Consider the following 15787-nt stretch of genomic DNA (forward strand, 5'->3'; position numbering starts at 1 on the left):
AATGCAACATGCAAATAAAGCTAAAATAGCTTTCAACGCTGCTGAATATCATGTGTGAATCTCTGCTGCCATAATTACCCTTCAACAAAATGGACACTAATGAGGCATGAAAAACTGGAAACCAGTACAGAAACATTTCAGTCTCCATGGAGACTCCATCCAGCTTAGAAATCACTAAATTTCACAGTTTGTGTGTGCTTCTCAGGTTGCAATTGGTGCACTATAAAGTAAAAACATGTTTGTTCCTCAGAGTTGCCCCCTCAAAATATTGCCATTTTATTATAAATTACATTACATTAATAATAATACATTAAAGTTATGGATGAAAGAAGAATCTGTTTTACATGGATTTATACATGGAAATCAAGTTCTGCCTGGATTGAATTGCCCCTTGTATGAATCACCCACTTATGAAAGAGCTGCTCACTTATTGCCATACAGGCACACATATATACACTATGTATATTAGAAGTATAATACATGATGAAAAAATCACGCCCTACATGGTTGTATATTTCTGCAGGATAATTTTGTAAGCATTATGTGTTTGTATACAGCTTATATGTATTGTTATATGCAGCTGTTTACTTTAGAGGTATAATAAAAAATCCAGTTCATGTGCAGATCAAAGAGAAAAATGATAATTACGGGGGGAATTGCTAGGGATAAGTTCAACATGGAAATTTTCAGAAAACCGCATCCCTGCAAAAAATCTAAGTATCAATTCTTCTGCAACCATTCTGGCTACATTGTACCCATCCTCCAATGATCAGGATACTTTTCCTGTTATCTTTTGACTTCTTGTTATGTTTGATTGTTTGGACTGAAATTTACAAGGATCTTGTAATGATACGTTGTTTAATTGCCTGTTTTTATTATATTTGTTCTTGGTCTTAGTTGTAGTTTTATTTTTACAAAAAGCACTGCAAGCTGCTTTCAGTTTTCATTAGTGAAAGATGGAGCACAAGTGTTGGGGGCATGGAGAGAGAATAAATGCATAAAGGTTTGCGGCTAGTTTTTTCAACATTACAATGATGGACTTTGGTCATATTGCAGCTGCTTCCTGACACACGTCTTTAATACACAAGCTGGGAAACACAAAAGCTAAACAAATGAGTTTCTTAGGTCCCATTGAATTTTCTATTTGCAGTAATGACCACTGAAACCAATGCTATTTACAAATACACAACTGTACAATTACTGGTGAGCACACACACACCCTTCTCCATAGCTCAAACACACAAAAAGCTATATTCCATTACCAAAACTGCACAATGGCTCTATTGTATGATGATACACAAGATGTTGGGACTTTGTAAAGAAAGAAAAAATATTCTAAAGTAAAATAGGACTAATCCAGCCTAAGTAGTTTGAGAAATCTTTGGAGTTCTATATGTAAACTGTAACATAAATTGAATGTACAAACTGGGTTTGATAAGAGCCGTTACAGCAATTTCTGGCAGAAGTCAATAAACTGTAACATGCATCTTACAGGGGGAAGGGGGCTTTGGGCATGCTCAGCAAATCACAGTTAATAATTCCTTAGTCCTATGCAACAATTATTAATCACTTAACAAGAGATTCAGCCGCGCCCCTGGCTTTGACCAAATATTAGGAATGCTCCACGTTACATAAATTTGTGAAATGTCTGTAATGCTGTATATTTCAAGTGGAAAGAGGTACACACCCTTTTTGTTTACCCTTATCTATGTGTACATACACACACTGTGGAAATTCAGGATCATTCATTGATTCCTTTGGCATGAATACACAGTGTACCCATGGTATGACTCTAACACACTGAGAGGTACACAGGAGATACACACACCTATAAACTGTGTATGCCAGGGATATGCATGAAGTGTGAAGCAGTCTTTTGCCACAGCAATTTCAAAATCACTTCTAGTGTACAGAAATAGCCCACACACACACACACACACACACACACACAAACACACTCAAAAACATCCTAGCACGAACAAGCACACACACCAGATGCTATTTACCTTGATCATAAAAGGATAAGAGAGACTATAATGTTGGGTATAAAACTAACACACCAAGAGAAATCTGCATTAAATATTTTCAGTTGTGAACATATTTCCACTCATGTTAAGAGAGATTGTTAAAATGCACTCCTCGTTCTTTAAATTAGAGTAAACATCTGTTAACTAGTTGTTGTTTTTTCCATAATCTTCAGCATAGTGAAGTGGTTACCTAGTTGTGAACAAACTGTCTGACAATAATCAATAGCAAAAAAAATTAAGCTAGTTCACTATAACAGAATTAAAAAGCAGCAAACGCCACCATCGCTAATAACAAATGCCAAAACCTAGAGTCCTCTTACCAGCTTATATATCCCCTCTCCAAAGCAAAGAGAATAATATTACACTGTTTCTGAAAGATACTCAGGCTAGGGCTTGGGGATATCTCCAAAGGAAGGAAGACAAGCTGTGGATCTGGCACAGAGATGGTTGTTGGAAGCCGAGCACTGAGAGACACAATTCCATCTAAGATCCTATCACACATCTTAGAGAAATTGTTTTACCTCTACTTCTAAGGAAGTAGCCCTAAGGCAGGGGTCAGCAACCTTTTTCAGCTGTGGGCTGGTCCTCAGAAGATGTGGTGGGCCGGACTATATTTTGAAAAAAAGGAAAGAAAAAAACAACAAATTCCTGTGCCCCATAAATAACCCAGAGATGCATTTTAAATAAAAGGACACATTCTACTCATGTAAAAACACGCTGATTCCCGGACTGTCTGCATGCCGGACTGAGAAGGCGATTGGGCCGCATCTGGCCCCCGGGCCTTAGATTGCCTACCCCTGCCCTAAGGAAATGTAATTTCCTCCCAGAGTCATTGCTGTAGGCCTGCCTCTCCTCCCTCTGCTCCAGAATCCTTTCTGCTTCTAGATTTAAGTGGAAAGGGGAGGGGATGTCGAAGCTCGCAGGGATGGAGTTAGGTAGAAGGAGGATTAGCTCAAGGCAAGCTATTTTCTGGGGAATAGCCTGGTTTATTTCTGAGAGATCCAATGCAAGCAGCAGTGGTGGGGAAAGCAGGGAAAGAAGCTCACTGGTACTTCATAGTTAAGAATGCCAGATTTTCCCGCATAAAGAAATCCCTGCAGGTAGAAAGCTAACACACTGGGATAAAGGTCTTGGATTACCTTTTCTCGGACATGCAAGCTTTCCATATATGGGGAAGCAAGTGATGGTTTTGCGTTAAGGAAACATTTTAACATGTCATCTCCCACATGCATTCTGAGTGGCAGCACGATTTGAGGAGGAATGCCCATGTGTTTCCCCAACACTTGAGTAAGCTCCAAGTAATCCTGAGAGAAGGTGACAAAGCATAAGGTAGGATCCTTTGACACCCAGATTACAGAAGCAGCTGGGGTCAGATTAGGTGCGAGAGCAGGCCAGACATACTTTTGCTTAAACTTGGCCCTGTCCACCTGACAAAGTGGTCCACCGACAGTGGGGGAACTGCTGGCCAGATCCAGTTCCCCACTCCCCGAGAAAGGATGGAAATATTAAGCCAATTCCTGTTTTCCCATCCAGGCAGAAAATATTCGGAACTGGGTGACAAAGCATTCAAACCTCCACAACCTGTCATACTGGAGAGAGTTTGGATTAGGCTCTGCCTGGCTATGTTGCTGTTGTTGTTGTTGTTGTTGCTGCTGCTGCTGCTGCTGGAGGAGAAGAAATTCTGGTGAAGAGGAAGGCATCCATCCAAATGGTGGGTGGAAACTACTGCCGATGGTATCCCTGCTGGCAGCAGCCAGTAGACAGACCTGGAACCAGGTGTTATGGGGTTGGCATAGGATCCACTGGATCCTTCTGTTATGATTTGGGCCCCTGGACTGTAGCAGCCTGGGAGTTGGTGTGGCAAAGAGACATTCCCCCCTCCTTGCAACCAGCCTTGCAGCAGGGCTGTGGACGTGGACCCACCACTTCACTGAACCATCCCTCTGCTGGTCAGGGGTTTGGATTGTTCTCTGAATGGCAAATTCCAAAGTTCACCACCACTCCAGGGGCACATTTTGAACCAAACATAACCTCCACCAGTGAGTTTGATTGGGTGTCCTCACACCCCCACCTTCAGTCTTCTGCTGAAATGAGGACCTAACAGAGCACTTGAGCTCCACCTTCTGCCCAGTCCATCAAAAGTCTTGCTCAGTCTCCTTGCAGTTTGTGAATTGAGATTGGCTTCTGCAGACATGTTTTCAAACTTATCTATGCAGCAATACAGGTTTGAAACAAGGATTAAGAGGAGAAAGATGAAATGGAGCAACATAGGATGTTGGACTCTATGCCGGACACAAAGCTCCTTGCTTCTATAATGCAAATGTTGATGTGCTAAAAAGCACATGGTATTGACATCTAGTGGGCAGGGGGAGACAGCAGCTGAAGCACAGGAGAATTAAACTCCCCTCACCCAAATATCCCTTTTTATATTAAAAATAGACCCCGTGCACTGCTTTGTAGATGAATAGAGCAGCCACATGAACAACAAACCTAACTACACCATCACATATCATTTGACCTTATGTCTCATCTGGAGCTATTTCAATTGTACCAGGCAATTCTCTGGCAGCTGACATTGTATGTAATAGCTAGACTGATTTAGGCTAGCCTTTTCTGTGCACCCATCACAATTCCCTCTGTTCCTCTTTTATCTAATCTCTCACCTGTTTCATAAGAACATTTCTCTATTGTGCTTCTCTAGTGGATGCCTTTGATGTGCTGCTGTCTTCAAGAACCACATGCCTTTTCTTACTTCTGCTTTTTTCAGAAAGATTAGATCAAAACCTTACCTAATTCCTTAGTCCTGACTGTACATCTAGATTTACTTCCCTGTCTGTCTGAAATGAATTGAGTGCATCAAGGTGTGCAGATATGAAACAGCCAAGTCCAGGACACAGCATCCTTTGCTTTGCCCCACAAGCCCTCCAATGCCCACTCCCCACATCTGAAAAAGAGACTGTCACAACTTTGGCCCTACTCATCTCTCTGCCTGAGTGTGGTTAGTTCCAGAAATAATCCATACAACACGAATGTCTGTGCAGGGAGGCAGGTGGCAAAGAAGCATATTGACTGCTTCATTGTTTACAGAATGCAGGGATAGTGAAAGAAAGCATCTGCTGCCCTCTGGCCCCTGTAGAAGCCAAGAAGATAAGACAGTTATGAACACTAGTTTCTCCCACTCATTAGTGGAAATCTAGAAAATAAATTTAACTGTATTGCTAAGCAATAATCTCTCTCTCTCTCTCTCTCTCTCTCTCTCTGTGTGTGTGTGTGTGTGTGTGTTAGAGAGTCAGAGAGTCCATGTGTGTGTACACAAAGAGCCATTGCTAGATACTGAAAAGTCTCACAGCACAGGCCCATAACACAAATATGAAGATGGGGGTGGGGAAATGCATGAACTAACTTATATGTAGAATGCAGATTTATGTCTCTTGAGCAAATTAATTTGGGGTGTCTGTAGCTGGGGGTCACAGCGCTTTGTGTCATGCCTAGCAACCCTGTAAGCATTTTTTTAAAAAGGCGATGAGAAAGAAAATCTGGGGCTCAGTGCAAAAGACCTGGAGTTTGGGGGTCCCTAGACTGTGCCCCCAAACAACATGTGCATATGTGTGTGTGTTTGTGGAGAGGTGCAACAAGAAAGAGGCACTCATCCCTGCTGCGTTTTGGAGCAACCAGTGCTGTTTGGGATTGTGCCACCTAATTCTGAAAGTGTGTTCTGCTACTAGGAGTAGCAAAGTAGCAAGGCTCAGCAGGAGGACTGGCATAATCCTTGTGTGGCTTGTGAGGGCAAGACACACCAAATGAGCATTCATGATATGTGGCAAGTCCACCATCTAGAAATCTGGATTGGGTTTCATATTTCTGGCACAAGGTGCACATACCCCCTATCTGAGACTCAAGAGTGCTCAGGCTCATATGGAGGGCTTGAGCAAATTCCTTTCCATTGGCTTTAGCTTTCCAATTCTCAGGGCTCAGGGACTTCTGAAAGTAGCACCCTCAGACAATTCCCAAATATGTGAGTGATGATGCAGCCATTCACTACCAAGCCAAATTTTACTCTTTGCATGCTCAGAATCATTCATAGTACTGGGGTCTCAAAACAGTTAGACATTCCAAAAGTAGATGTCTAATGCAGATAATGAGATATTGCAAGGAACTGGTACAAATGATAAGGCTTCTAGTGCATTTGTTCTTTCCAATATCCAATGTAGATGTTATACTTCAGTAAGAACAGATTCACAATGCCCCCAGAGCAAAGGCTGTAGGGTTGGAGAAAGTGGAGGATGCAACAGACATGACAAGGGGAGCGGGTTGCCACCTTAAAAAGGAATCTTGAATGGTATTTTTAGATGATTACCTACAGTACTGCAAAGCCTAATTGCTTGCTGGATTAAAATCCGGCACTTTCATTGACAGCAGCCACCAGGCAGTTTTCTGTTTCTCATTTCCCTTTGCAAAAAAGGGCACTGCACATTAATAAGGGGATAAGGGACAGATTCAATAGGCAGATTGCACAAACAGATTCCAATTTCCTGGGGTGGGGGGAACCAGAAGAGCACTTCATTTGATTTTCCTTTTACTAGATAGATACTAGATGAAAAATGGGGTCAAGTACATGGTACTGGGTGCCCAACACACTTAATAAAGAATCTATACTGGTCTGATTCACACATCACACAAATCAAGCCATCCTGAGCCAAACCTTAGTACAAATGTGCAAGTGTGTGGTTCCTTGGAGAGGTGATTGCAGTTGTTTTGCTACTTCTCTGGCCCTCCTGTTGTCATGTATTCTAAGCCATGGTTTAACTTAGAATGCTGCTGTTCCAGACAAACTTCGAGCTGTGACCAAGGTTTGCTCTTTCTAGCTCAAGGTTTGTCTGGAGGGGGCAAACTGAGAGCATCTGCTCAGACAACTCAATAAACCATGGCTTAGCTCAGTGGTAGGCAGCCCGTGGACTGGATGTGGCCCAATTGCCTTCTCAATCCAGCCTGCGGACGATCCAGGAATCAGCATGTTTTTACATGAGTAGAATGTGTCCTTTTATTTTAAATGCATCTCTGGGTTATTTGTGGGGCATAGGAATTGGTTCATCCCCCCCCCAAAAAAAAATATAGTCCAGCCCACCACATGATCTGAGGGACAGTGGACCGGCCCACGGCTGAAAAAGGTCGCTGACCCTTGGCTTAGCTCATGGCAGCATATCAGGAAGGCAGCCAAGGATGAAGCAAAGCATCCATTATCTCCTCCCTGGAGACATGCACACTTGCACTAAGTAAGATTTGGCTTAGTGTGATCTAGGCCACATTGTGTTCATTCCTCTGGGCCTTGCTTTTTCGGTCTGACTTCCTGGCTTTACTTCTGACTTCTCCCTATAACTCAATTTTGGCACTGTGAAAGAAAGCCAGGCTAGCAGGAACTACTTTTAAGGGACTCTCAACAGGAGTTTTTTTTTAAAAGTACTGAAGGAGACAAGGGGAAGCTTTCTCCCTACAATTCATACAATACATAACTCAAGCAACTGTTCTTATGAACAATGTTATTACAGTACTGCACCTGGAAGGTATCAAGAATAACTTTGACCATGATGGGTATATTTTGCTCCACTGAGAGCTTTGTGAACTTCAGGAAGTCCTGCCTTTTAGCTGACCAAAGTCTGATGTGTGTAACAAAGCCAGAAGGAAAATGTGCTTTTCCATAGTGTCCTGCATGCTAAAATATCTGTTTCCAGGAAGGCAAAGTGGCATTGAAGATGACAAAAATGAGATTTTTTTTGCATGAAAAAGATAATATTCTTTTATCAAACTGTAAGCACGGGTTTTACACTAAAGCTATGAAGTACACCTCCATAGATTGATTATAAATTAAACTCAATGGCCAGAAGAACAACCAAAGTTTTTCTTTCATCAGGATACATAATGATTTGCCATTTGGAGTTTTTCAAAAGAGAAAGGGACAGGGTCCAAGGTCGCAGGCCACAAGGAAAAAAGAATTTGAAGGACACAACACTGCCCTAAGACTGGCAAGGTCAGCATTCGACTTCTATCTCTATTCTGAAGCTCCACTTGAAACTTCAAGCAAATTCATATGCCTCAGGGCCTTGTTTTTATTCTGTGGGCAGTAATTTTCCTTTGTGGTTTAGAGTGGATGAGCTGCCTTGCATGAGGGACCTTGGAGCTAGCTGCTACAGGGTGCTACCACCAATACTTAAAACCAATCAAATTTGCATTGTGGCAGCTAAAATGTCAGAAACTGAAACAATCCAGATTCTAAAATAAGTTATAGCGGCACAAGTGGTTGCCGTGTTCTAAATTGCTCATAAGAATGTGCAGCCACAGCTCTCTTAATATAAGGAAAGCACTGTAACTGGATGTAGCTCAGTAGCCCCCAGGGTAAGTTTTCAATCTTGCCTGAATAGATGTGCAAGAGCAAGACTGCCAGCTGATATATTATGCACTGTATTCCAATTCTGAATTTATTCAGAAGAACAGGGACTCTCTCTTGGGACCTTTAACCTACACTATTTGCATCTCTACCCAATATATTGATCTGCCCCCGCCCATAACTAGTGATAACTCCCCAATTTGCCCTTCTCTTACTTTGGCTCACACAGATAGATTTAACATTGAAAATGCCTCTTCTACAGTGCAGATTATCAGTAAGGGGCTGCAGGTTCAAATCCACATTCTTAAAGGCATCCCCCAAGAACAGTATCTTATGGAATTAACCACCCTGGGATATAAAAGTCCCTGGACTCTCCTCACTTCAGCTTCTTTATTGCCACATTCAAGGGAAAAATTGCAGACTGAAATAAATTGGCAGAAAGTCCATAATTCCCAGGAAGACCTTTTGTACCCACACCAATAATAATATAATATAGTTGGGGGGACCTTAAAGTTCATTTAGTCCAGTGGTACCCAAACTTTCCCCCTTCTAACGGCAACATGAAAATTGCTAAGCGTCTTGGCAGACCACTTAATGATTTCCCTGCCTGCTGTAGCAATTGTAATGTGCAGTAATAGATGCCGCATGATTTAAATTGAATTTTTATTGCTTCTTTTTTTTCTTATATTGTATTTTGTTGTTTTACAACCTGAATTCAAATTGCATTTTATTGCATTACACCAAATAAAAGAAGCAATAAAAAATCAATTATAAATCAATATGAATATTTAATACAGACACATCGCGGACCACCGGAATGAAGCTCATGGACACAGGTTGGGAAACGCTAATCTAGTCCCACCCCTTGCTAATTCAAGAAACCTACTACTATTACTGCAGCGTATTTTTAAAAACAAATTATTAAAGATTTTCTTGGGTTGCAGAAGTATGTGCATTTTCAGGTCATAGAGTCTTTTCTACAGATCAGTTACATTCAATGGGAGACATCTGATGAGCAGAGACTAGGTGCTCACCCAATAATCTCTAACAAGAGAGATTCCATGTCATGTAGCATTCACAGAAAAACACAGTAGCATCAACAATTTTGTCAGAATAGGAAGCAGGGTAACTCAAGAGTGGCCAACACAGTGCTGTGGTGCCTTTGTCCTGACACTGGCACCACTGGCATTTACTTGGATGGTACAAATGGAGAGTCAGGGTAGAACAGAAGTCTTGGCAAAGCCAAACTGGTGCTGCCAACCATAGGACCAACCTCTCTGTTGGCCTGCCTCACTCCTCGCTGTCCAGGTAAGCAGCCATGATGCTAGTGTCAGAAAGGTGGCTCTGTGGGTAATACACCTAAAAGAACCTGGAATTCTTTGATTGAGTAAACAGGGATGAACACCTCAAGATATCAGTTATGAGGGAACAACCTTTGCTATTTGATTGTGTCAATAAGCCTTGACTAACAACATTCCTCCAGTGTACTAACAAATGCCACCGGTTCTGTTTTTTTAACTTCCTTCCTTCAAGTTAGTCAGGTTCAAAGTGGATTCTTCCCCACAGACACTAAATGTAGCAGCTGCTCCTGCTCATGGAAAATTTCAAAAACGCTGCTGAACTATGAATAGCCGACTAGTCAAAAGTTTAAGGACGTATAAAAGGCATGGGGACCTCGTGCAATATGCACTCCTGCAAGAGGCACAAGCCAAGAGAAGGGTCAGAGCTTCACAGAATGCTTGCAGAAACAGAACACACACCTGCTCTCTCCCTTCCCATTTCAGGACTTGTGATAAATGTACGAAAGGGATGGAATAGAATGAAGACAGTCTTTTAGGCAACCTGTGTAGCATAGCAACAGTAGTGAAAAAGGTGTTGCTTGCAACAGCACAGCTTGGCTCTTTACAGGATACTTTCATATGAAGTGCTCGCTCCAAGATTATATGAAAGTGGAACCATCCCCATCTCTGAATGGCACAGCTTCTTCCTCTAGATCTACTTCCAGCTGAAGGGAATGATGAATACAAATGAGAACAGAACATACTAATGTCCACTGGAGAAAATGCTTGCAGTCTAATATTACTATTAAAAAAACCAAAAACCTTTGTGATGGAAGGAAGGTCACATTTGAACAGATTTCCTGTTCTGCCACCCATGGTTTTTTTCCCACTGTCCCTTTATAAGTCAGCTGCTAAAAATGCCTAGCAGCTCCACCAGCTTTCTTAATACTTATATACTTGTCTTCAACTTTATTAGAGCCCATCATCCTTACAGTAACAATTTCATCACCCCTAAAGCAACATGGTGGGACGCAGGTGGCGCTGTGGGTTAAAGCCTCAGCGCCTAGGACTTGCCGATCGAAAGGTCGGCGGTTCGAATCCCTGCGGCAGGGTGCGCTCCCGCTGCTCGGTCCCAGCGCCTGCCAACCTAGCAGTTCGAAAGCACCTCCGGGTGCAAGTAGATAAATAGGGACCGCTTACCAGCGGGAAGGTAAACGGCGTTTCCGTGTGCGGCTCTGGCTCACCAGAGCAGCGATGTCACGCTGGCCACGTGACCCGGAAGTGTCTCCAGACAGCGCTGGCCCCTGGCCTCTTAAGTGAGATGGGCGCACAACCCCAGAGTCTGTCAAGACTGGCCCGTACGGGCAGGGGTACCTTTACCTTTACCTTTAAAGCAACATGCCAATCAACTCCAACTCACTTGGCTGGAAGAAATTAAAAATTAAAAATCAATGCCAGAAGCCTGAAGTTTCAAGGTACTATTGTCTTCCCCTTCACAATTAATGCCAGTATTGTGCTCATCCATCTGCAAAAGTCACTCTCCCTTTTGTTTTATTAGAGAGAACAGTCAGTTTAAACACCCCTGGCACAAATTCTAGTCTGGCAAGGCAGGTGGCTCCAGTCTTATGCATTAGCTCATCTTGCTTAGGGAATCTCTTAACTCTATGGAAGAAAACCATGTCAAATAAGTATTTTAAAGACAGTTGCTCCATGAACTCAGAAAAACAATGGAGATGCTGGAGGAATTCAAAATGTTGTATTAGCAAAAGATTGTGCTTAATCTTTTAGATTAACTCTTGCTTGGACATTACATCAGGTAGCAGAGAAAAACAGAAATCTCTGAAGAATAGGCTTGAAGAATTTCATACTGGATTTCTAAAGCAGAGTTCCTTTCCTTCTCCCCTCCTCCTCTCCTACAAAAGGCAAAGCTTGTACCTGACAGAAGTCCACCTCAAAGGGTCTGGAGGCCAGGATAATATGGCTTAAAAGATATGGGAGGCTTCCAGGTGAGCATAAGACTCCCCAGGTTACATAATGTCCAACTTCACTATCTGAATGGTATGCAGGCATCAAAGATTTCAGATAAACCAGCATGTGCCTAAAGATAAACACAGGGCATGGCCTGGGTTTTTAAACACACTAGATACGGGGATAAAATTGTGAACGCGCCAATCTGCAAGTGGGACTGCATGCTCCCTACAAAATAACTCCATGCACACAGAAAGCCAGCTATTAAGAGAGAAGCCTGGTCCTTGTATTACCTCAGTAACGGGCTAGTTTTCTGTGTGGAGGAATCTGTCACCAGTCCTCATGGAGGGAGAGCTCACAGTTTCCTTCTGCCATGTCAAAACCTAGACCCAGGGAGGTCAGAGGTGAGGTTAACCTTCAAATCCCAGGCTCTGTTTGGGCTGCTGCCTTCTCCCCAAAACCGAATTAGTTGCCCGAGTCTCCTCCGGGGTCTGAACTTTCTTCCCCAACACACAGCCCCCTGAGAGGCGAGCAGCCGAGAAGGAGCAAGCTGGAGAGCTTAGCTCGAAGGGGGCCCTGGAAGAAAAGGCGCTTGTTCCTGGAGCCTCCTCCTCCTCCTCCTCGCCCCACCTTTGCTCTGTTTACACTGTCGCGCCGCCGAACTGAAAGAGAGAAGCGCGCCACGCAGGACACGAGCCGGCGAGGACTTACCGGCTCCGGCTTCGAGGGGCTCCCCTTCGAAAAGCAGCCCGGTCCCACTTCCACGCGCCTCGCCCTTCTTCCACGCCCCGGCTGGGACTCCCGGGTCTTCCTCACCGGCCGGCCGAGAGCAGAAAGCAGAACTGGCGGCTTCTGGTTTCCAGCGACAACCTGAGGCAGGAGGAGGCGGAGCCACGGCTAAGGAGCGACCAATCCGACTTCGCGCGGCGCTGGCTCCTCCCCCCCGTCGCTCTGTGGCATCGGGCGTGGGGAGCTTTGGGGTGTTGGGGTTTTTTGCTGAGGCTGCAGAGGGGGCGGGGCTGCCTCCCCCCGGCTCTGCGGCAAAGCGGCGCGCAAGGCGGAAATTCAACAGGTGCTGCTTTTCGTGGAACCGTTTGCTCCAGGGGTCAGGCTAGATGATCCTTGGGGGTTTCTCCCAGATCTACAATTCTATGATTCGGTGGCAGGGCATCATCCTTTGCATGCAGAAGACACCAGGTTCAAAACACACACACCCCACCCAATATCCAGGTAGTGCCCAGGGCCGGATTTAGGTTTGATGGAGGTAATGGGGCCCTTTATATGTCCAGCTGTCCTTTGTCAACAACAAATTGTTGCTCTTTTTTGTGTTGAATATATGCTATATGGTAGGGACGCGGGTGGCGCTGTGGTCTAAACCACAGAGCCTAGGGCTTGCCGATCAGAAGGTCGGTGGTTCGAATCCCCGCGACGGGGTGAGCTCCCGTTGCTCGGTCCCTGCTCTTGCCAACCTAGCAGTTCAAAAGCACGTCAAAGTGCAAGTAGATAAATAGGTACCGCTCTGGCGGGAAGGTTAATGGTGTTTCCGTGTGCTGCTCTGGTTCTCCAGAAGCGGCTTCGTCATGCTGGCCACATGACCCAGAAGCTGTCTCCGGAAAAACGCCAGCTCCCTCGGCCAATAAAACGAGATGAGCGCCGCAATCCCAGAGTCGGTCACAACTGGACCTAATGCTCAGGGGTCCCTTTACCTTTTATATGCTATATGGTAATTTATGGACCTGTTGTTGTTGTTTAGTCATTTAGTCGTGTCCGACTCTTCGTGACCCCATGGACCAGAGCATGGCAGGCACCTTTATGGACCTAAGAGATATCTAAACCATTTGCACATAACAAAATATGTATTTTATCAAAGTAACTGTGGAACTGAAATACAATTCAGAAGAAGTATATTAATAGTGAAATTTTGGGGGGAGGCCAAGTGAGTGGGACCCTAAACTATAGCTTGTTTAGCTTATAAGTAAATCCGACATATTTACATTCCTTCACTAGTGCCATAGGAGCCAATTCCTAGGGACCGAGGTCCCTTTACCTGAATAAAATATTTGAGGGGATTACCGTCGACCCCTCCATGTTGATGGGCATTGCCATTAAAATAGGGTGTGTTTGCCACATCTTGTGACTGATTGTGTGGGACTTACCTGCCCCCCCCATTTTATTCAAGTTGGCACCCTTGGGTAGTGCTGGGAAAGGCCACTTGCCTGAAATTCCTGGAGAGGTGCTGCCAGTCAGTGCTGGCAGTATGGAACCAGATGACCAATATACAGCTTTCTATGTTCCTGCAGGGATTTAGCAGATGTCTGGAGAAGAAGGATTATCAATGGCATGACAGATAAGTTAAAACCTTCAGGTTCAGAGCAGAGGTAATTTCCCACTGAAAACCATGCATAGGGGGTGGCCCCCAGTGGTGCAGTTGTTTAAACCTTTTCTAGATGAGCCAGTTATTTGATGGTTATTTTGCATTGTTTTATGGTGTTTCATGCTTTATTACACCTGTATAATAGCTTATTTCATAAAAATTATATACCACTTGATTGTAGAAAACCTTAAAGCCTTTTACAAAAGCAGCTGATTGTGATATGAGGAGGTAGTCTATAAATATTTTTTAAGATATAAAGCCTGTAACTGACTGGGTAAGTACATGAGTTGATGGGTGGGCAAGCTCATTAGCTATTATGTCACTGAGCCAGGATAACACACTCTAGAAAGATCCCAGGAGCTCGTAATTTAGGTACTCATGTTGGTATAAAATGGCATGAGAAGATAGAGACGGGAGTAACGGAAACCCTTGGATTCTGGCTTGGTTGCACACAATATTGCCATTCTGTAGACATAAGGGTAGGCTTTGGGTCATACAGGAGGTCTGAGTGAGGCCTGATCCCCTCTATTCATTTCAGGAAAATAGGGCTGGCACCAGGATTTCCTTACTCATGTTATCTGCCACTGCTGAATTGCACTGGGCAAAGTATTTCTGCCGTTCCAAGGACAGAAACAACAACATGAGGTAGATCTGACAGCCCTGTGATCATTTCCAACAATCCAATTCCCCTTTTCAATAGCAATGAAAACACAAGCCTATTATTTTGTGACTTGGCTTTTGTATTCATTCGCTTCCCCGTTTTTCTGCAGTGGATTTTGTTGTCTGCTTTCTGCTGCAAAATGTTATTTAAAAGCAAAACCAAACCCGGCTTCCTGCAAATAGATATTCACATCAGACAAGTGAAGGTGTGAACACCATCAAAATTGAAATTATTTAATTAATAATCACCACCACCACCACCACCACCTCACACTCATTTTTTATTGCATCCTTGCCATCGCAGGAACTGGAATAATTAATTCCAGGCTAACTTCTAACCTGACAGAAGCATAAGGTGATTTAAGAATCCAAATACAAAGCAGGGGATAGAAAACATGGACTATGTTGTGATTAACATATGGAATGACACCAGGATCTTGTAACAGGTAGATAATGATGCAAATGGTGATTATAAATGGAAAAATTTGCATGTTGGAATACAAGGCAAAGAATGTTATTAAAAGAAAACAAAGTTAGCAGGAGCAGTGCTCCCTCATTCCCCCAAGCAGATAGAATATTTTGCTTTTATATTTGAATAATCAGGTGTCTTGTTCTTATTTAGATTTGAATGCTACTAAAAGACAGAAGAATGTGCATACAAAATGGGGAAGGAGATTCTTCCTCCCCCCCCCCCAACAATACACAAATTATTTGTGAAACTTATTAGTATCCATCAGTAGCTATCATAACCAAGTTGGGCCAGAAATGTGATTACTCCCCCCCCCAATGCATTTTAAAGCATGTAAAACTTGAACAGCATGCTTCCCCCCTGCTGCATTGTTGAAAGAAAACAGTTGCATTTCATATCAGAAGTCCAAGGTATGTTTGTCAATACCAAAGGCTGAGTGAGAGCCCCTGCTCTCCAGTCTCAGTCAAAAGAGAGTTCATTCATCTCTCAGCAAAGAGTGCAGCCCAGTTAAAAGTGTCCAAAATCAAGTATATGTTGGTGGTGGTGATCATCCATGTTCTGCTAACAAAGTTAATAAACATGTATCAAACCCATTCAGAAAAGTCTTTTTGGGGGGGGGGCACTGGC

At 43.5% G+C, this 15787-nt stretch overlaps 1 protein-coding gene across 2 annotated transcripts in view; it reads right to left on the reverse strand.

Annotated features, from left to right (window-relative positions):
- The window catches only part of CDK18 (cyclin dependent kinase 18), an 89422-nt gene extending 76915 nt beyond the window's left edge, over nt 1-12507 (reverse strand). For both annotated transcript variants that reach the window (XM_081916413.1, XM_081916412.1), the window contains exon 1: nt 12369-12507. The gene's annotated coding sequence lies outside the window, so the exon portion shown is untranslated. The remainder of the gene's footprint in view (nt 1-12368) is intronic.
- Nucleotides 12508-15787: the final 3280 nt, after the last annotated feature.

Source organism: Podarcis melisellensis, assembly GCF_964234715.1.
Source record: "Podarcis melisellensis genome assembly, chromosome: 6".
Taxonomy (NCBI): domain Eukaryota; kingdom Metazoa; phylum Chordata; class Lepidosauria; order Squamata; family Lacertidae; genus Podarcis; species Podarcis melisellensis.